We start from the raw sequence: 21,905 nt of genomic DNA, 5'->3' as shown, positions 1-21,905 counted from the left end.
ACAAAATTAAATAATGAAATCATAAAGACCTAAACTATATAGCCAAATCATATTTAGAAGCAATGTTAATGCTTGTATTTTTGCAGGAGAAAAATATTAAAATGTTTAAGCTCTACACATTAGAGAATTAAACTATTTAAAATACTTCATGGAATTGAATAAAATATCTTACTATATGTAGATAAACACAGATACACATATAGAAATAAATCTACACATACAAATAAATCGATCTGTAGATAGCAGTAGAGGAGTCCCGGGGCTCTTTGGGTTATGCTTCAGACTGATAACCGCAAGGCCAGCAGTCAGTCCTCAACAACCAGTTTACGTGCTCCACTGGAGGAAGATAGGCTTTCGGCCTCTGTGAAGACTGACAGCCTCAGAAACTAAAGAGAGTTCTATTTTTTCCTATGAGGTTGCTCTGTTTTGGAATTGACTGAGTGGCAATGAGTCTGTGTTTTGTCAGTTACGGATCCGAGAGAAATAAGAAAAGAAAGAGCAAAATATTTGTGCTCATAGAATTTTCTTTCTAGTAAATTATGAAGATGAAACAGTTTTAAGACAGAAACAACAAAATTAAGCATAATTAACCCTCAAAGTAGTCTACATTTTGAATATATTATTTAATTTAATAATCTAAATAATTGTAAGTAATGGCCCTAGCATGGTCTTTGTCTATTTTTTACAAGACAGAATAGAGTGTCATAAGTGAAAGTGAGTGTGGAGTTTTTTGAAAATAGGATAACTTCACATATTGAACATAGGCATGTATTATGTGAGACATGTCCAACATTACCCTGGAACTTCATATAAGAATATATTAACACAAGCAAGTTCTCTTGCTGTATTTCAATATATCAGTTAATGTTTTTTAGGATTTTTAAATAATATGAATTTCATCTCGATATTGTTCTTGTACTGTACGTAAATGTGTCCATATATCTGTGTTTACTTTTGTACCGGAGAGGCTTACTTATAACTGGCTGAATAAAAATTAATCAATGTCTCATATCTCAAGCATATCTTGAGAGTTACACTACATCTGAAAACATCAAGAAAATAATATGCATCTTTTAATCATTTTTTAAATTGTGTATTACATTGGGGGTGTTTACATTTCATAATTCAAATTAAAATTCAATTATAATTACAATTCAAAATTCAATAGTTCAAACAGCTTGTCAACTCCCAACCCCAGTGTCTATCCTAACCTGGTCCCCTCCCCTTGTTTTGTGGTTTTATAATTTTTTTAATGATGCACAGCATTCCCTTATATGTACATGCCAAAGTTTATTTCTTTATTCTTCTACTGGTGGTCATTTTGATTCTTTTCTTTCTATTGTGAAAAATTCTGGGATCAACTCGGGTGTGTTAGTCTGGCTAGTCTGGGTAGAAAAAAATTCATAGACACTCATATGTGCATAAGAAAGAGCTTTATATACACACGTAATTGAATATTGAGAAAATATCCCAGCCCAGTCCAGATCAAGTCCTTAAGTCCAATATCAGCCCATATGTCCAATACCAACCTATAAAGTCCTCTTCAGATTCACGAAACACATGCAATGACACAAAATGCAGGAGGATGACAGACCAGTAGGTGGGAAGTCATGTGGAACCAGTGGCGTTAAAGCATCTCAACTGTGGAAGGGGTCACCATGTGGCTTCTGCAACTCACAGGGTTCTGGCAGCATCAGGGTAGGTCCATGTGGCTTCTCCTCAGGGATGTCTGGTAAAGAATGTGCAGAGAGAAACTCTGTCTCCTGCCTCCAAGGGGGGAATATAGGAGTTCCCAGAATCCTCAGGAGATGGCCATGCCCACATAGAGGCCTCCTCGGCTCTATACTGATTGACAGGCTGGACTTCACCCCTACATTCTTAATCCTCAAATCGACACCAGATTATGTAACTACCACAATGGAAGTGCATATATCTTTCTCTGTTAGTTCTCTTACTTCTTTAAGTTATTTACCCAACAAATTCTTATGGAAATTCATTCTTAGTTGTTTGATGTTTTGTCACATCACTTTCCACAACAGTTGTACAGATGTGCATTTTTAATATTTAGAAAATTCTCATTTGCTCTTTTCTCTATCTTCAAGTGGACATAGTTAAATGTATGTGAATGAAATGCTGTAATTGTCCTGCTTACTAAGTGTAGAATCTTCTCTACTATTGTACATAGTACTGCAGATACTGTACTCTTCAAAACTAGGGTTTCCATTATTTCTATTTCACAGATGAGAAAAAAGGAAACTCAAGAAGATATCCCAGATTTCCTTTACTAAATAAGATACTGTAAAAAATCTACCAGATGATTGTAAAGACATCACCTAAACTATTGTGCTAAATTGTCTTTCTAGAAGCTTCCTTTGAATTGATTGCATGAGTGTTATTGTCTGAGTAAGGAAATTGCAACCCACCTTCCTTTTATAAAACAAATGTACTGTTCATGGTAAATCCCATTATGAATGTGATTGCATCGTTCACTGCAAATCCACTATGAACTTTGGCTCAATCACATTAATGCAAACCTTAAAAGTCAGAGTAATTAAAACTGGTTATATGTAATGAAACCCAAAATTTTCACTCCTTAAAGCATACATAATACTTGACATAATGGGTGTAGCTATACACAAAATTAGGAAAAGGATTGTTAGAAAAATGTTCCTTCTCAGATATAGAAGCCTATCTGCAGTTGCTGCTTATCAAATCATTTTGAATAACTCATAGCACTTCACACTCAGCATAACCAAACTGAAGGCATAATTTCATATTCCCAAACTAGTCCTTCAATTGCTCTGTATCTAAGTTAAGCATTACATCCGTATTCAGGTATCTAAGCTAGAGACAAAAGTGTCATCCTTCTCACTTTATACAATGACAATTGGATACTCAGAGGAAAATGTTAATCATTAAATTCCTGTTATTAATCCTATTCTTATCCACTACTTCAAAATGTTTAGAGTACTTAATTTGGGTTACAAAAAGTTAATTAAATTTAGTTAAATTAAGTAACTTTTTTGGTACTTTTACTATTTGGAAAGTACATAAATCCAAGCTTATTACTAGCCATGCATTTAAAGTGCTATTTCCAACTTAGAATTTAAAAAAGGATTTAAACATTTACTTCAAAATACTGTACTATATTCCACAATTTAACACACTATTATTAATTATCCTGCCTATAAAAGTCTTATATGAGAATGTTTAATATCACAATTGATGATGGTTATAGAGAATCATATAATTTTAAATCTGACATTAAAAATATTAAGTATAAATCACTCTTAAGAATAGTTTTGCATTTTAAGAATGTTGTCTTACATTTTTAAAGAGCAATTATAGAGTTTGCAAGGGGCCTGCTGTTTACTCTCTTTGGTCATTTGCTTTTATTTTTATCTATTCTCTTTAAAATATTTAGTGCATACTCATGCCTGCTGTGATAGAATTATCAAGCAGAACTGGAATGGATCTGTAGTTTTCCGTATGCATAGTTCCTTGAGGCTTTGAGTCCAAATGAATATTTTGTTCCTCAAGGAGATATGAATATAAATTGTTGAAAATTAGCAGCAACAAATAGACTAATGCGAGAAGGATCAGGAGGGCTAGGAATGGACCTGTTTGAACACATTGCCCCAGATTAAGCACAAGAGAGAAAAGTAAGAGCAGTCAGTGCTAATAAGAATGTTGTTCCTCTGTGACTGCACAGCATATATAATGCTCCTGGAATGTTCTTTGCTGCTAACCAAAATGTTAGGACTTCAAATTCACCTGGAGGTTCCTTGGCAGAAAGGCCTGGAGATACACTTCTGAAAATCAGTCACTGAAAATCCTATGGAGCATCCTTGTATGCTGACAACATGGGGTCGTGAGTAACTTGAATGACAACGATAATGTGAATTCATGTATGATTACCATCTATATTCTGGGCTTTAGAGATGATTTCATATATGTTTTGCTCATTGGAACTATTGTCTATACATATATAAAGTGCTTTAGCTAAAGTATCAAATGCCTTAACTAAAGAAAAAAATGTGTACAGTATGTATTTAGTACATTAATAAATTCACGAAAGGGCAATTAATACACAAAAGCAAAGTACATTAATCTTAAGTGCACACATAGTGAATTACTGACTTTCTTTTGAGGCAAGTTCACATAAAGCATAAATCTTATTAATAGAGCACTATTAGAAAATGGAGATTTTCAAATGGATTTCTGTTATTATAGATAGACATGGTATCTCTCAGTGTAGCAACTGATAAAGAACAAAGATTTCTCAGGTTTTACTATATCGGATTATCTTCAGATTACGTGAAGGAAATGAGTCACAATCTATCTTATAGTATATTGAAGTACTGAAAATATCACAGATCAAATACTCAGTAAGTATAAAGCCCATGTGTACACTGCATATTCATTTGTACAATAGAAAACAGCTTTCTGTCCAAATTTTCAGATAACACATCAATTTTCCTTTTGTAATTATTAAATCAAATATTTGGAATTGTATCATTTCCTAATAGCCAACTAACCTTCATGCAGTACTATACTACAAATGTAGTTGCAATATATTGATTCAGTAATGGAGAGACTAGTTTTCAAAGCCCAATAGAATAATTTATATGCAAAAAGTTTATTTTATTTTTTTAAAATCTTTAACTCCAGATTTAATGATGAATTGCATATTTATTTGAACAAAAATAACTATGAAAGTTGGTCAAATTAGGTTGATAAGGTACCACCAATCCTACATCACACACAGAGAAATGGATTCTTTTTTAAAATTTTAATTAGAGAAATTGTTTTACAAATATTTCAAAAAATTCTAATAAAGTACAAATGCATGGGTCACAAAAGTACTGCATAACCCAATCAAGTTGCATGCATTGAACAGAAACCACTTGGAAGACTGGGAAGTGGGTTGTTGCTCTAGATTACTGTAGTTCATTTACTGACACTATCCTGTAAATGAGACAAGCTAGCATAGAAGATGGGAAGGGGAAATGTTTCTAATAAACAAACAACAAAGTAATTGTTGAGGAAGAACTTCTCAGGCTATAAATTAGCAGGGCAGATTCCTAGTACCACACTCTGCAAAAAAAAAAGCACAAATTAAAGCATAATTTACAAATGCACCCACTGGAAAGGACAGACCTGTTTACAAAATAATTTGTCAATAACATCACTCATGCGTAGCAAGAATTGAAATATAATCTTCGTTAAAGGATATTTTAACAATCTTAATTGCTTGATTAATGAGAGGAAACACTCAAATATCAAATTAAGTAGGACAAGACATTCATTAAATCAACGAATGCACTTTGTTCAGAACACCATATTTGTTCTCCTCCCCAAATATTTACTGATTGATTTAATAGACATGTTTTTTTTATGAAACTAAAGGTTCTAACAGCTACTGAAGAAAAACAAAATCACAATTACCTTATATACCAGTAAATGCCAGTGATCTCATCCTGCCATAACAGAAATAACACAGGGCTATGGACTATCCTCCCAATGCTCCGTGGGGGCAGAGAATGGGAGCTGAGACTACTTTCCACCTACTTTAGACATGACTCTAGGAGAGACCAGTAACTGGAGAATGATGGCATGCTTGGGATAGCAGAATTATTTCTGTTGTTATTAAATGCCATTGACTCAGTTCCAAACTATAGCGACCTACGCACAACAGAACAAAATGACGCCCATTACTGCATCATCCTCACACTTGTCCATATGCTTGTGCCCATTGCGGCAGCCACTGGGTTAACGCTTTCCTTTTTTGGCTGCTCCTCCACTTTGTCAAGCATGTTGTCCTTCTCCAGGGACTGGTCTCTTCTTACCACATGTTGCAAGTATGTCAACTGAAGCCTCACCGTCCTTGCCTTGACGGAGAATCACTGTGGCCATAATTCTTCCAAGACAGCTATGTTTGTCTTTTTATCAGTCCATGGTACTTTCAATACTCCAGTGGCACAATAATTCACATGCATCAATTATTCTTTGGTTGGACTTATTCGATGACCAAACTTCGCATACATATGATGCAATAGAAAATGCCATGGCTTGAGTGAGAAGCATCTTACTTCTCAAACTCACATTGTGCTTTTCAATACTCTAAAGAGGTCTTGAGTGGCAGGCTTAGCAAGGGTGACTGTTGATTGAATGATAAGGTTTTGCTCTTCCTTACATTGACTTGTATGCCGCACTGATGGCTGACATCCTTGACCGTCAGCAAGTGCTTCAAATCCGCCTCACGTTCAGCAAGCAAGTTTATGTCATCTGCATATCACAAGTTGTTAATAAGCCTTCCTCTATTCCTGATGCCACATTCTTCTTCATATAATCCAGTTTATCTGATTATTTGCTCAGCACTCAGATTGGTATAATTTTTTTGTTTCTTCATTACTAGCTTATGTGGTTGGTGCATCAATTTGACGAAGAGCCGTATTGACTGAATTTCCTTGAAGGCAGATAGATCTAATCCTATCACAGACAACATTGTACTTCAAAGTTGATTTTGGCATGTCCTTTTTGGCAATGAATGCCATGCTATATTCCTCTTCATTGTGTTATTCCCAACATTGTATATAATAAGATTTTCTGATGCAAAGTGACCAACACCAATCTATTTCAGCTCACTACAGCCTAGGATATCAATCTTTATTTGTGTCCATTTTATTTTTGAGGACTTCTAATTTTCTTAGAGTCATACTTCCAAGTTCTGATCTCTAGCATATTGATGCTGCTGCTGCTCCCTTTGAGTCATGCCCCAGCAACATCTGAAGATTCGGAAGGCTGTGCTCCCACGGGCTATTCTCCATTTAAATCACCGCGGCTGACTCCAATCAGAGAAGGCTCCAATCCTCAGTCACATTTCAAGTGTGTTCGACCAGACATTTCAAGTGCGTTTGAGCAGAGGGGTCTATCTTCCAGCATTATCTCCACCAGTGTCCTGTTCCCATTCATTAGGCATCTGACAATGTTTTGAGACTAACCATACATTTTTCAGTGGTTGCTTCCTCCAGAGTGGGTAGCAAACTCCATCGTCATTGTCTGTCTTAGTCGGGAAGCTCTGCTGAAACCTGCTCACTTTAAGTGACCTTCTGGCATTTGAAATACTATTGACATAGCTTCCAGCGTCACAGCAACATAGAAGGCACCACAGTGCAAAAAACTGACAAGCAAGGGGTGGATTGTTTTAACTGGAATGTCTAAAGTATAAGTAAATAATATCAATAACAAAATTATTAGTTTCCCAGAAAGATGTTGACATATCATAAAAAGAGATCATCGAAAGAAAGCTGAATGCTTTGCATCTGTGCAATCTCCTTTTCCACAATTTTTCTAAAAATACATTGTATTCTCTGGGGAAAAAGAAAGTAAAACTAAGATAGAAGAAAATGCTGTCTATTCAAACTTTGTCTTCCTAAAAAGCAAAACATTGAGCAGTGATGTGAAAACTTTCAGTTCTAACAGCTTCCTGAGCTCAGTTTACACCATATGGATCCCTTTCCTAAAATCCAGCTATAATCCCCATGTTTGTGTAGTAAACATTATGATCAAAGATATAAACTTAAATTACTTTTATTTTAAAATAATTTTTTGAATTATCTGCTTTTAAAGCACCTTTTTCTAAGAAGCATGTTTACAAAAGAAAACCAACAAACAAACACAAGAGAAACTTCTCTGTGCTCTGAAAAATTCACCAAAATTTCCTGAATAGCTAAAATGTTTAAGTGCTTAACCATGACCCAAAAATGATTGATTGTTGGAACACCATTCCGAGGTGTCTTGTGGGATAGGCCTGGCCATCTGCTTCAAGGTAGACCCACTGGGGGCAACAATGAGAGAAAACCTAACAGTCCTTGTGAAGATGGATCAGAACTGGGAAGTGTTTAATCCTGCTGTACATCTAAGTCTTTATGAGTTGCAATTTATTTGATGCACCTAAGGACAGCAGTAACTGCTTGTGGAAGATGCATACAAAAGACCCTCTAACACACATAGAGTTGATCAGAATCAAGTTGAAGAAGCGAAGAACAACATAAATATTTAGATGTTAGATTAATAGAGAAAAAGCACCTAGATGAATAAACTGACAAAGATTGATGATAGATATAATAAAATATTTTGGAGTGTATAATAATATTTGCATGATCATTTTAGCATACTACTGGTCATTCAATTAAGCAGCAAGACTAACATTTTATTAAATTATATTAAACATCTGTCAATAATATCAGTGCATCCCTAGCTTAGAAGATTACATGTAGAGGGTAATAGAGGAAAAAGGATAAACCAATCTTTCTGAGCACATATTTGAAATTATGAACAGGCATCTTGGTAAATAGTATTCATTATAAAATGATTTCAAGGGTTGCCATTATACAGTGTGACGCTTCATACAACATCTTACACAAAGGCTTTTCATCCTTATTCTTCAAGGTATAATGATCCCAAGATATGATTTCTTTTTGCAACAGTTTGCTTATGGAAGTGGTGGTGTCTGCCAATTTAAACAATTTCTAAGAAGAGTGCTCCTTTATCTTCCTTGGATTACTACCAAATACATTTCAGACATAATTATATAATAAACATTAACTCCACCGGCAAGATTTAAGTAGAAATATTCCATCTACATCTCTATTTATATCCATGTCTATATCTGTTAGGCAAGTTGCCCATTTTTAAAAGCTTTTATGCCTAAGGACAATGGATCTCAATTTTATCTGCATATGAGAATCACTCAGGGAGTTTTAAAAAATATGAGTTTCTGGGTCCCATCCCTAGAAATTCTGGTTTAAAAGGTCTTGATGGTGCATGGATGTCACAACTTTTGAAACCTCTTTAGGAGGTTGTAATGGCTGGAAGTTATGTCACTGGCATTTCAAATCCGTGAACAGATTTCAGCTGAACTTCCAGACTCAAAACAAACTGTGAGGAAGAAATTGTCCACTTCAAAGGACTTCTCAGCTGAAAAGTTCACGCAGAGCAACAAAACATTGCCAGACACTGAAGGCCTAATTTAAGAAGCAGAACATTGTCAGAGAGTGTTTCAGAAAATGAGCCCTTCTTCCGAAGGCATTCAAAATGTGGCTAAGGAAGAATTGCCTTCTCAGCGTAGAGTCCACAATAATGACATGATTGGAGCAAAGCCCATGGAAGGAAGCAGAGTCCAGTACGGACTTTATACTGATGTGACACAAGTCAAAGTGAGAAGAAACTGCTCCAAAAATCTACTCATCATCAGAATTTGGAATGTATGAAGTATGAATCTAGGAAAACTGGAAGTGATCAGAAATGAAATGGACTATGGTGCTGGCAAAGAATATTTGAATGTACCCTGAACTTCTCAAGAAACAAACACATCTGTCTTGGAGGAAGCACGGTCAGAATACCCCTTAAAGGCAAAGGTAGCAAGACTTCACCTTACACTTTGGACATATTGTCAGGAGAGATTAATCTCAGAGAAGAACACTATCCCTTGTAAAATAGAAGGGCAAAAGAGAATGACTCTAAACAAGATGGGCTGACACAGTGGCTGCAACATAAGGAACAATTGTGAGGACAAAGCAGAACTGGGCAGTATTGTTTCCATGGTTCATACAGTTGCTATGGGGTGGAGCTGATTCAGTGGCCCCTAATAACAGCAAAAACAACTATAAAATATGTGCTGAATTCTTTACTCATGTTCCTGTGGGTGTGACTGTGATTCATACTTGAGGGGTTTGGGTTATGCTACTGAGGTCTTACCAAGGTAGACTGGTTCATAAACCTAATAATTTCTGAGTTACAATAGATCAAAATAGAGAAACACACAGGGAGAGACACACTTCATTTAAAATGCATAAGCCAGTGAGTGGATCCCTCCTGATTGTAATAAATAGCATTAGCATGATCTCAGCCCATGAATTATAGTACAAAGAATTTGGCCATCTTTCTTTTCTTCTCTTTCTTCAAAGTTTTTATGTTCTCATCTTTCTGGCTTTAAATAAAAATTTATTTACATTAGTTTAGCTGTGAACTTGTCAATATATCACCTCAATTATATTGTATCACATGTAAAATATTGAGTAATTCACATGGTTTTGGTTTGTTCTAATTGTTGGAATATATGAGATATATGATATACGATATATATAGATAGATAGATAGATAGATAGATAGATAGATAATATTTTAAAGATATTGAAAGTCAGGGGAATATACATTATGCCAGACATTACATGTGGTTCCAAATACGGGATTGCATATTGCATATTGGGAAAGGCAAGTATGCAATTAGCCAGGCTTCTTTCCCAGATGAGTAGAGAGAATGGGAGGGAGAGAAAGAGAAAGGCAGTCTTTGAATTGGTTTTATCTTTAGAAATAGTGAAATAGCAATATTAGTACAATCATGAATAGATATGCCATACATGAACTGGCCTGGTTCATGCTATGATTAAAATACTTAAAATCTTACTTTTCCTAGAAATCAAAGTAGTCAACGGAAGTCAAAGTCCATAGTAGTTTGATTGTCTTATCATTATATAGATGGCCCTAGTGAATTTCAAATACAAATATCGTCATACTTGAGATTGTCATGCTCATAGGATAGCCTTAGGCTTTTGCTATAAATACACATTGAAAATGAGGACTTGAGAGGTTACTTACAATATGTAATAATAATCACTTTTTAAATGATGATTTTTAATGTCTGGTTATTCAATTTAAAACTCCCTCTTCAGATCTTTTTGTGTTAACTCTGATTACCTTTCAGCTTTATATCTGATTTTCATAATTGTGTGACAAACATCTGACCCAAACATGCATAAGATTTGAACAGTTGATCGCTTTGAAATTAAAATATTTCTTTTTATGTTGATTATTAAGTATTTCGAATGGTAAATGCATTTCAAGATGCCTCAGGCCTCAAGTCAATTAAATATTTTAAGCCATAAAAATAAAAATAGCTCAAGTATGATAACTTTAATTTTTTTGTTTGGGCTTGAAGAGATGAATTTTACAATAAGCTTTAAAAATCATGCAACTTTCCTTAGGAGAGTTAGTAGACAGGTAGTCACTTATCACACTGATTTCACCGTGTGAGTAGAACCCAGAGTCTTAATCTGGTATGATTATAATTCCTCTAATAACCTTTTGACTTCTGTCAGTTGTGGAATGGACGATGGAGATTCACATAAGGGCATGAGATGTATCTCTGAGAACCATAGCCTGTTCCTATAAGTAGAAAATGGGAAGTTTCCTAACTACTGAGCCCAGAATACTTTTGCGTACTTAGATGATATTATCTTATCCAGGACCATTAGAAATGTGACTCTCCAAAAGAAGACTAATGAATAACACCTGCTAAGATTGCATACCTGTTATCCACAAATGTATGCTTAAAGTTTTACATTTTCCTTGACACTACTCTAATCGAAATGTTTTTAAAATGGCATGTCAGTTATATATTCAGCGATAAGAGGAACGATATGAATTGAATGATAAAGAACATAGTTAAAATATTAATGTATGGAATTGGAAAAATATCTGTTGAAAAACCGAAGGAAACTGAAAAACTAGGTTTCACATAGGAAAAGAAACTCGTCAATCTCAGTAGGAGAAACTGAGTGCCTCTCATTCAGGTCATGGACATCAACATTCATCAGAACTGTGGTTCAGGGCATTCTATTTTTGCATTACACCTTAACAAATCCTAATTCCCAGAAATATAGTCTAATTATCAAGGTGGGAATACATATGATATTTTTATTGGCACATGGCATTGAAGTAGGTCTATCGATGTTCACAAGAATAATGTGGAATTGAAAAGTTATCCAAACAAAGCAGAAGTGATGCTACCAAAGAATAAAAAGGGGGGAAATAAAGTATCCAATATGTAATTGTTTCTTCAGCATTATTTTATCCCCATCGAAAGCTAAAATGACCAATATCATCCCTCTTAAGGGAATATATATGTAGATGAATATATATGACTATGTATGTATATATGTACATGTTAATATAAATATATTCATCACTCCCATATAATGGTAGTTGGTCTTCTTTATAGTATTTTAAACTACTATTTTAATATATGAATATATAGTATTTAAAAAGGGTATTTCACAATTTATCTGCCAGTTTGTCACTGTTCATGGAAACCAGGTCCTCACCTCATAGACCAGCATGAGCACCCATGGGAAACCTGTTACAATGATATTTCCAGACTAAGACAATCTAGAAAGTAGGACCAAGTCATCTATTTTTAAAAAATAAATGAAACCCTTTTGGATAGCAGCAGAACATTGTATGATATCGTGTTAGAAGATGAATATCTCAGTTTCAAGGCATTTAAAATACAACTGGAAAAAAGATGCCACTTCAGATTAGAAAGAGTGGTAGTACTCTGAGCAGAACAGCATTGTCAGGACTTTTCTTTGATGTTGTCACAAAACATAAAGAAACTGAGAAAAAAAACTGCTGCAAACATATAGTAAGAATTTGAGGGTCGAATGTAGATTGTCTGAATCAAGGAAAATCAGAAGCTCTTAAAAATGAAAGGACATGCTTCGCAATGTCTTAGATGTTAATGAACCAAAATGGACTGGCGTTGACCATCTCGAATCAGACCATGGACTGTCTTGGAAGAAGTCTGAGTGAAACGCTCTTGAGCCATAGGACAACGAGACTTTTTCTGAAGTATTTTGGACATACTTTCCGAGATACCAGCCCCTGGAGAAGGAACTTGATAAAGTAGGGAGGGGCGTAGTAAAAATGAGGAAGATCCTCTACTAGATGGATTGACTCAGTGGCTGCACAAAGGGGTGCGGGCATAGGCAACGTGGTGAGGAAGGAGCAGGGCTGAGCTGGGCGGTTTCCTTCTCCTGTGCAGAGGATAGCTATAGGTCAGAACGACCTTGACGTTAGACCCACGAGGACTTTCTTGCAGTTTGGAGAACAAAGAGAAGTCAGAAAGGGCAGGATTATGGCTTTAGTGTGGATCCGATAAGGTTTTCCAAACAAATTGTCATAGAACAGGTCTTGTTACGATTGAAGAACATTCCAGTTAGTGGTATGAAAAAATAGAATACCTCAGCAAAAATTGCCTGGCCTTTTGTTACCCATGCAGGTATCAATCTTCTTAAAAATTCTTAAAAGTAAACCCACACAAACAGGCTGTGCCCTTTTAGGATGTCTATGTAGCTTTCCCCCTGGGAATCTCAATAAAGCCGTCAACATAAGCTACTGAGTCGAAAAGTGTGCCTGGACTTGAACTGACACAGTAGGGCTCCCCTGGTAAGCAATTGTGTTGATTTGGCCTTTTGGTTAAAACACCTAGAGAGACTAACACAAGTGCTTCTCAGAGAAAACGTGTCTGCAGCTATCAACGGACCATACCGACATCTTTAAATGGATTGTTATTTGAATTACCCCATGCATGTGTGAACCATAGTCTTCTCATATGTGAGAAGTAAATTGTTACTCACACAACAACACATAGGTCTTACAGAAATTTTTCTGAATGATATTCTTATTTTTGTGTTTGAACGAGAAGTGAACAGCTTCATCAACTTGTTGAAACTGTTCAATGGTGTCCCATCAATTCCTGGAGCCTTGTTTTTGGTTAATGTTTGCAGTGCAGCTCGGACTTCTTCCTTCAGTGCCATTTGTTTTTGATCATATGCTCCCTCTAAAATGGTAAAAAGTGGACTAATATTTTTGGTACAGTGACTTTGTATATTATTTCTATCTTCTTCTGATGCTTCCTGCATTATTCAATCTTTTTTGCCCATAGGACCTATCGGTATTGCAGCTCAAGGCTGGAATTTTTCTTCAGTTCTTTCAGTTTAAGATATACTGAGCATGTTCTTCCATTTTGATTTTCTAACTCTAGGTCTTTAAATATTTTATTTTGATACTTAACTTTGTCTTCTCAAGATGACCTTTGAAATTTTATGTTCAGTTGTTGTACTTTATCATCATTTCCATTTATTTGCCTTAGCTACTCTATGATTAAGAGCAAGTTTCAGAGTCTCTTCTGACATCCATTTAGATCTTTTTTTTAAAAAAATCATTTTATTAGGGGCTCATACAACTCTTATCATAATCCATACACACATCAATTGTGTAAAGCGTATTTGTACATCCATTGCCCTCATCATTCTCAAAACATGTCCTCTCCGCTTAAACCCCCGGCATTAGGTCCTCACTTTTCCCCTGTGTTTTTAATGTTAATTTTCTTTGTGCATGTACGATGTTCTAGATGTCATCCCACTGTTCACCAAGTCTTCTGTCATTCGTGTCCAATGCATCACATTTGTCCTTGGCAAGTTCTCAAGATTCAGCTGTGATATTCGCACGGTTGTATTTTGGCTTTTGTCCACTGGGTTGAATTTTATTAAGCTTCAATTTAAACTTGCTTATGAACAATGGACAGTTTCTTCCTCAGTCAGTCCCTGGCCTCATGTTAGTTGCTGATATTGCAGATAGAGTCCATTTTATTTTTGTGTATTCCATCTGGAGACCCCTTTTGTGTTGTTGAAAAATGGTGTTTACTGTTAAGAAATTGTTGACCTTGCAAAATTCTGTCATGGGATCTGCAGCTTCGATTCTAAGACCATGTTTTCCAACTAATATGCCTCTTTTTTTCCAACATTTTTCCTCTGATAGCTAATAATTATCATGGCATCTTGAATGCAAGTTAGATCAGTCTCAGACTGAAAATGTAGTAGAATTATTCAAAGTTTGCATCACAAGCTTTAGTGATTGGTGAAAATTTTGAATAATATTTGTACTTATTGGATTTTCTTCTAGGAAGATTGATATTATTTTATCACAGAAAGTATCATACTTCAAGATATATGTTTAAATGCCCTCTTAGACAAATGAATAAACTCACTACCATTGAGTCAATGTTGACACATAGCGCCTACCCTGTGGTTTTCTAAGACTATAACAGTTTACTGGACAAAACAGCCCAGTTTCTCCCACAGAGATGCGAGAGGTTTCAAACTGCCAACCTTGCGGATCACAGCCCAATGCATATGACTACAGCACCATTTTTTGAATCTCTCATTCTCTGCATAAGAAACAGTATGATTTGCCCATTCAAAATGGGCAAAACTAGTCCATTTCAGCTCACTAAATATTATTGACATGCATTCCATTTCATTTTTCACATATTCCAGTTTTTCTAGATTCATACAGTGTACACTGAAATTTCTAATTATTAATACATGCTTACAGATATATCTTCTCATTTTAAGTTTTGATCCTGCAGGCTTGTCTCCACCCATGCTATTATTGCTGACTCTACTTTGAGGAGGCAACTCTTCCTCAGGGGTATTTGAGTGCTTTTCAACCTGAGAAGTTCATCTTCTGGCACTGTCTCTGACAATGTTCTGCTTCTATTCATGAGGCTTCGGTGTCTAGTCTGGTTTTGATGCTATCCATAAGGTTTCAGGTGGCTAATTCTTGTAAAGTAGACAGTCTATTCTTTCTTTGTAGTCTTTTATTATTATTATTTTTCTTTGTGTAAAAAATCTGGGGGGACCTGTTCACTTTGTTAGTCTCCCCTGGTATTGGAAATACCAGTGACATTGCCTCCTGCTTCACAGCATTGCACAATCCACCACAGTACGGTAAACTGAGAGGCAAGTGATAGATGAAAGCATCGTCACCAACTTATCCTCCGCCACTTAGTACTTTCTGACTAATACTTGTCCTGTAGGACAAAGTAGAACTGTCCCAGGATTGCTGAGAGTGTAAGTCTTTATTGAAGCAGAACTTCATCTTACTACTTAGGAATGGCTGGTGAGGTCAAAGGCCCACCCTTCTGTTACGGTCCCAATGCTTAATCTACTGCATCACCCTCTCACTGCCATAAAACAAATCCTGACTCATGGGAAGTATATATAGGATTTTATTTAAAATATGACTCATAGTGACACTATTGGATAGAGTAGAGCTACTACCATGGGTTTCTGAGACTGTAAAGCCCAAGAGACATATGAGCAGAAATTCTCATCTTTCTTTCATGCAGTCAGTGTCTTGTGGTTCCAAACTGCTGACCTGAAGATCAGCAGCCTAATTTATAACCCGCTAAGCCGCCAGGGTGACAGGAGAAGATGGCCTCCTCTTTCTCCCAAGGAGCAGCTGATGGGTGTGAACTTCATACTTTAGGATGAGCAGTTTAATCCTTAATCAACAGCACCACCAAGGTTCTTACATCACCAAACCAAAATCCAACCAATCTCACTGTCATTCAGTTCATTCCAGGTTCCTTTGGTTCCAAACAGAAGGAATCAAAAAAGGAGTTGTGCCAATTGTATGTTTAGTATTCGTTCTCAAATATAAATCAAATATGAAGACCTTAATACCATGGGATTGTATGGCAGCATTACATATATTGCTCAAAGTAACTCAAAGATTGCCTGGATAGCAATCTAGTATGCGTAGATCATGCAGTTGGACCAGCACAAGAGAAGTCTCTATACCATATTCAGGCATCCATGGAAACTGTTCTATCACTTGCACACACACACACACACACACACACACACACACACACACATATATGAGTTTGATATCAAGAAGTAATTATATAACAAGAAAGCATCACGGTCCAGTCCAACTGAAGTCCATCAGTCCTATCCTAGTTCATAAATCCCTCTTCAGACTCAGGTATGCATATTCAATGACATAGAATGCAGGGAGATCACAGGCCAGTGGGTGCAGAGCCACATGAACTCAAGGTAAGTGGAAACAGAGCAGGGTTGCGGTAGCTTCAGATTCAGCGGCAGGGTCCCAGCAAACCTGTAGGCAAAAGCGACAGAGAGAAACAGTTCCCAGAGTCGTCCTTATGAGAAGGCCACACCCCCAAGGAGACAGCATCAGGCTGTGACGTGATTGACAGGTTGGATTCAGCCCCCACACTTTTATACATCTTCAAAGTGACATAAAATTATCTAATGACTACATATACCTTAATAATGAAGTCATTTTGGGATATAAGTAAAAATGAAATATTATAAATTGATTCTATAAAGAAAAAGCTAACAATGATCTGGAATCAGTTTATTAAATAATAGTAAGTAAGTCTAGAAACTTAGAGATTTGGGTAGGAAAATAACTCTGAAAATGTATTGTGAATAGAAGGATTAAAGGTAAGTTAAGACACCTTAGGCAAATAGAATATGTGTTGGTGATAAATAAGAGTTGCCATTTTTTACCATTATCAGTAATAAATATAAAATATTTTCCAGAACTGAAGTATATATAGAATTTTGTAGCTAAGAAAGTGTCTAAATGTCATCCTTTATTTGTATACCATAAGACTATATTAGACTTACAGTCATACGTAGCTGGTTTAAATGACCAAGAATTTATGAAATCAGGGCATAACTCTTACTTTATTTTCCTTTGCACACTTTTTTAACTTCTCAAAATATCCAATATGTCGAATTACTTTAGTATTATTTAATGTTAGACAAGTAATCTGTTTGAAAAAACATTATATATTTCAGTGAATGATAATTAAAATATTTGTTCCCATTAATTGACAACATTCAACTTTTTTTAACATTCACCTTTTATGCACAGAAGTAACTGAAGTAGTTCTGTTTTAGCAATAAAAATGTGTCTTTAACATATTTTATCAAGTGATTCATATGGAAGTCAGTTTCACAAAATGCTATCTACGGAATTCAGTAAAATTAGTTGATATAAACTCTCTGCTTTCTTAAATTCTTTGTCAATTTTTTTTGGCTTCAAAATTAATTCAGATTTCCCCAGAAGACTTTGCAACTTCTTTCAGCCTTTGTTCCTTATACCCCAGCCATGTCTCATTACATTTCACAAATGTGAGAGCCTGTGAACAGTGAGCTGAAATAAATGTAGTTCGATTCACTCATTTTCTTTCCTCAGAGTAATAGGACTTACATTATGTTTGTCACTCGAATATAGAGAATTAAAGAAAGAAACACTACTCTTTAAAGAGCTGGAAAAATGAGACCTATGGCTGACAACAAACCCATGCTCTAAACACTGAGGCAGGTGTAAAACTGATCTTTCCCCAAAGGGTCTGGTTATATATATTTTTATGTCCAGTATTTAAGCTTCATTTGCAAGTTGAAAGTTTGGACGCAAACAACACACTTTGAAGTCAAAGCTTCCTTATTACCAGAAATAATTTTTGCATATTAATTTAATTGCTGACATAAATAGTGATTTTAAGACAGATGTGAACTTATTTAGATATAATTAGAAACAAGTAATCATTTGAAAAGGTAAAAAATAATATACATTGCAATCTTAAAAATGGTTGTTACTATAATCAGAGATAACAGGGAAAAAATACCTAATGTTATCAAAATAATTCATTGAAGAAAGTTCATTTAATCAATTAAGAAATGCAATGATTTATTTCTTATTCACTTTAGAGGCACCATTACCATTTTACAATAGTGAACACCATCCCTCTGAAGCATAAGATAATTGTATGTATATATATATATATTAAATATAGATTGTACTGTTATTGATTTAGCAAATGGTATGAAATTTAAAACACACATACCTAAGAAAAATAAATTAGACAAGTACAGACTGGCTTCAGACCACAATACATGAGTTGATGACTTGAACAGATTAAAATCTAGGTGATTGGACACAATTTGCACAGCCAATGCATGAACTGATAGGCCAAAACTTTCCATAACACCCATTCACAAAGGCAGAAATACACCTACCAGATATAAACCATAGATATACAAATGTATTTGAGACTCACACTTAATTCTAATCCCAATCTGAGAATATTTAGTTCTTATAAGAGGACCTTGCTTGATACTCACCCTTAAGAAGAGATCAACAAAGATATAGGTGCTATAGAAAAGTGTGGTGAAGAAACCAGGTGGTGCCTGACTATCAGAAACGATATCAGAAAAAATAGCATCTAGGGTCTTAAAAGTTTATCTTTGAATAAGCAGCTGTCTAAGTGAAGCATCAACTAAGTCCACATAGAGAAATCATACCAGCCTGTGTGATACAATGACTTTAAATAATAAAACCCAATATGAAGTAAGAAGTGGTATCACAGCTTATATTGTGAACACCTGGCTTGCAGATGGGTATGCATGGCATTGGAAGCCAAAATTCCACTTGCAGGGTTCCTTTCCACATGGATTCTGCCTCTGGTCAATTTCCTCGACCGCAGTGGAAAGTAGTGACGAGCCTTGCAATCAGAGTGTACTGTAAAGTCCGTCATGAGCGATGTAGTTTGGGTAAAGTGGAACACCTTATATGATCTCCGTTTTGAACACATTTTAAAGTTGTTTCAGTTTTGAATATTTTCTGATGAGAATTCTTAATGTTTTTTCTTTTCATTGTTGTTGGGATTTTTATTTGCTTCCTATTTGTGTTTTATATGATTTTTTTGTATATGAAATCTAGGATAGGTAGATTTGTAGAGACAATAACTGGATGGACAGTTGCCTAGGAGCATACAAGGAAGGAGAGAGAAATGAGTAAATAGCTAACAACAAGGAGCATGAGAAAAAAGTGTTCCAAAAATGTTATTGTGGTGATGATTGCATAATTCTTCCTAATATGATTAAATAGCAGTTCTATGTGAAGTATATGCCAATCACACTATTAAAAAGAAATGCATTTATGCTTCATGGAAAATATCAGACTTTCTACTCCCATAAAGAGCTACAGTCTGAGAAACCCACAGTGGCAGCACTACCCTGTCCTATAGGGTCTCCAGGAGTCTTAAGTGATTCAATGGCAGTGAGTTTGGTTTTTTGGTACTGACACTTAATCTGAAGTTTCCACAATATTTTAGTGTTCTGGAATCTTAACAGAAGTGTAAATGTAGGACTTCTAGAGGGTTTTTTTGTTTTGTTTTAATTGAGATAAATAAAAACATTCACAGGTTATTTGTCTTTGAAATTTCTTTATAAACATGTTTATTTAAATATATACAAAAATACATATGTATATGAAAATGAGTAATGATAGAGATATTTTAAGTTCATTATAGTGTTTCTTTTTTGTGCATTAGATTTCTCAAGATAATTCATATGTTGTCATTGCTGCTAAGTACCCTCTAGTCAGTTCCAAGCCAGAGCCACCCTATGCACAACAAAAATCAGCACCGTCTAGTCCTGAGCCATTTTCACAATTGTTCCTGTGCTTGAATCCAGTGCTGTAGCCACCATATCAATCCACCATCTCATCGTGGGTCTTCTTCTTTTTCACCACCCCCCACTTCACTAAAGTCAACATGATGTCCTTCTTCAGGAACTGGACTCTCCTGACATGTCCAACCAAATACGTAAGAGGAAGTCTCCTTGCCTCTAAAGAGTACTCGGGTAGTACTTCTTAAAGACAGATTAGTTTGTCTTTTTAGCAATTCATGGTTTTCTCGATATTCTTCACCAGCACCATAATCCAAGTGCATTGATGCATCAATTCCTCTTCAGTCTTCCGTATTCAATAAATCTTCCTTTCACATACATTAGGAGGCAATGGAGAAAAGATGGCTTGGGTCAGGCCTACAAGTAATATCCTTGCTGTTCAACATGAAAGAGGTCTTGTTCAGAGATTTACCTAATAAAATATGTCTTTTGAGCTCTTGACTGGTGCTCCTATGAACATTGATTGTGGATCTAAGCAAGACAAATTTCTTGACAATGTCAACGCTTCTCCATTTATCATGATGTTACCTATTGATGTAGCTGTGAGGGTTTGGGTCTTCTTTATGTTGAGTCATACCCCTACTGAAGTCTGAAGTCCTTGACCTTCATCAGCAGGCACTTCAAGTCCTCACTTTCATCAAGCAAAGTTGTGTCATCTGCATACTGAAGTTGTTAATAGACTTTCCTTCAATCCTGATACCTAATTCTTCTTCATGCAATCTACTGTCTCTGATGATGTGTTCAGCATACAGATGGATAAATATGGTGAGAATATACAGCCTTAGTATACAGCGTTCCTGATTTTAAACTATTCATTATTCCCTCATCTGTTCACACCACTGCCTCTTGATCCATTTACAAATTCTGCATGAACATACTGAAGTGTTTTGGAAATCCCATTATTTTAAGGTTATTCATAGTTATCCATATTGACTACCAAGTATTTACAACTATATAATTTCATTTCAGTCATATAATTATGCAAAAACACATTTTCTATTACTCAGAATCACACTCAAAGTTACATTGACTTATGCATGTAAAATAGGGACTATTTACTTTTTGCTTTATCAAAATTAAATCTCACTCCACATATATGAATTTTCAGATTTCTTATTCAATGTCAGAATTCATCCAACTAAACTAGCATACCTGTAAATTTTTCATGCATACATACCTATTAATTATTGTGTGCAGCGGTTCCATGATATTCATGGCATAGATATGATATGATTCATTCAATCTGTTTTTTTAATTATAAGATCAAAGCTGTTGTCAGCATCTTTGTTAGTTGTTGGGTGCCATCAAGTCATTTCTGGCAGCACTATTCTCTCAAAATTCACTTCTATCACTCAATTCCAACTCAAAGAGACACTTTAGGACAGGGTGTGGCTGACCCTGCGGGTTTTCTGTGACTGTAACTCTTTACCGGAGTAGAAAGTCCCGTTCATCTCTTCAGAGTCATTGGTGGTTTTAAACTGCAGATCTTGGGCTTAGGAGTCCAAAGTGGAACCACTGCACAATGAGTGAACCTTGCAGGGCCGTGTGCCTTCCTCACAACCATTGCTATATTTGAGCTACATTATAGGTGGATCTCAAAACAATTGTATTTTGTGAAAAATAAAAAATGTAAGACAATAGGAATGCATGCTACTTGATTCCATTTTTATAAAATTATAGAAAATGCAAAGGAAACTCTGACAGAAATTA

The sequence above is a fragment of the Echinops telfairi genome, unplaced genomic scaffold, assembly GCF_000313985.2.
Source record: "Echinops telfairi isolate 266 unplaced genomic scaffold, ASM31398v2 ScPeMD7_2186;HRSCAF=2738, whole genome shotgun sequence".
NCBI classification, from domain to species: Eukaryota; Metazoa; Chordata; class Mammalia; order Afrosoricida; family Tenrecidae; genus Echinops; species Echinops telfairi.
Note: the sequence above shows the minus strand (reverse complement) of the source record.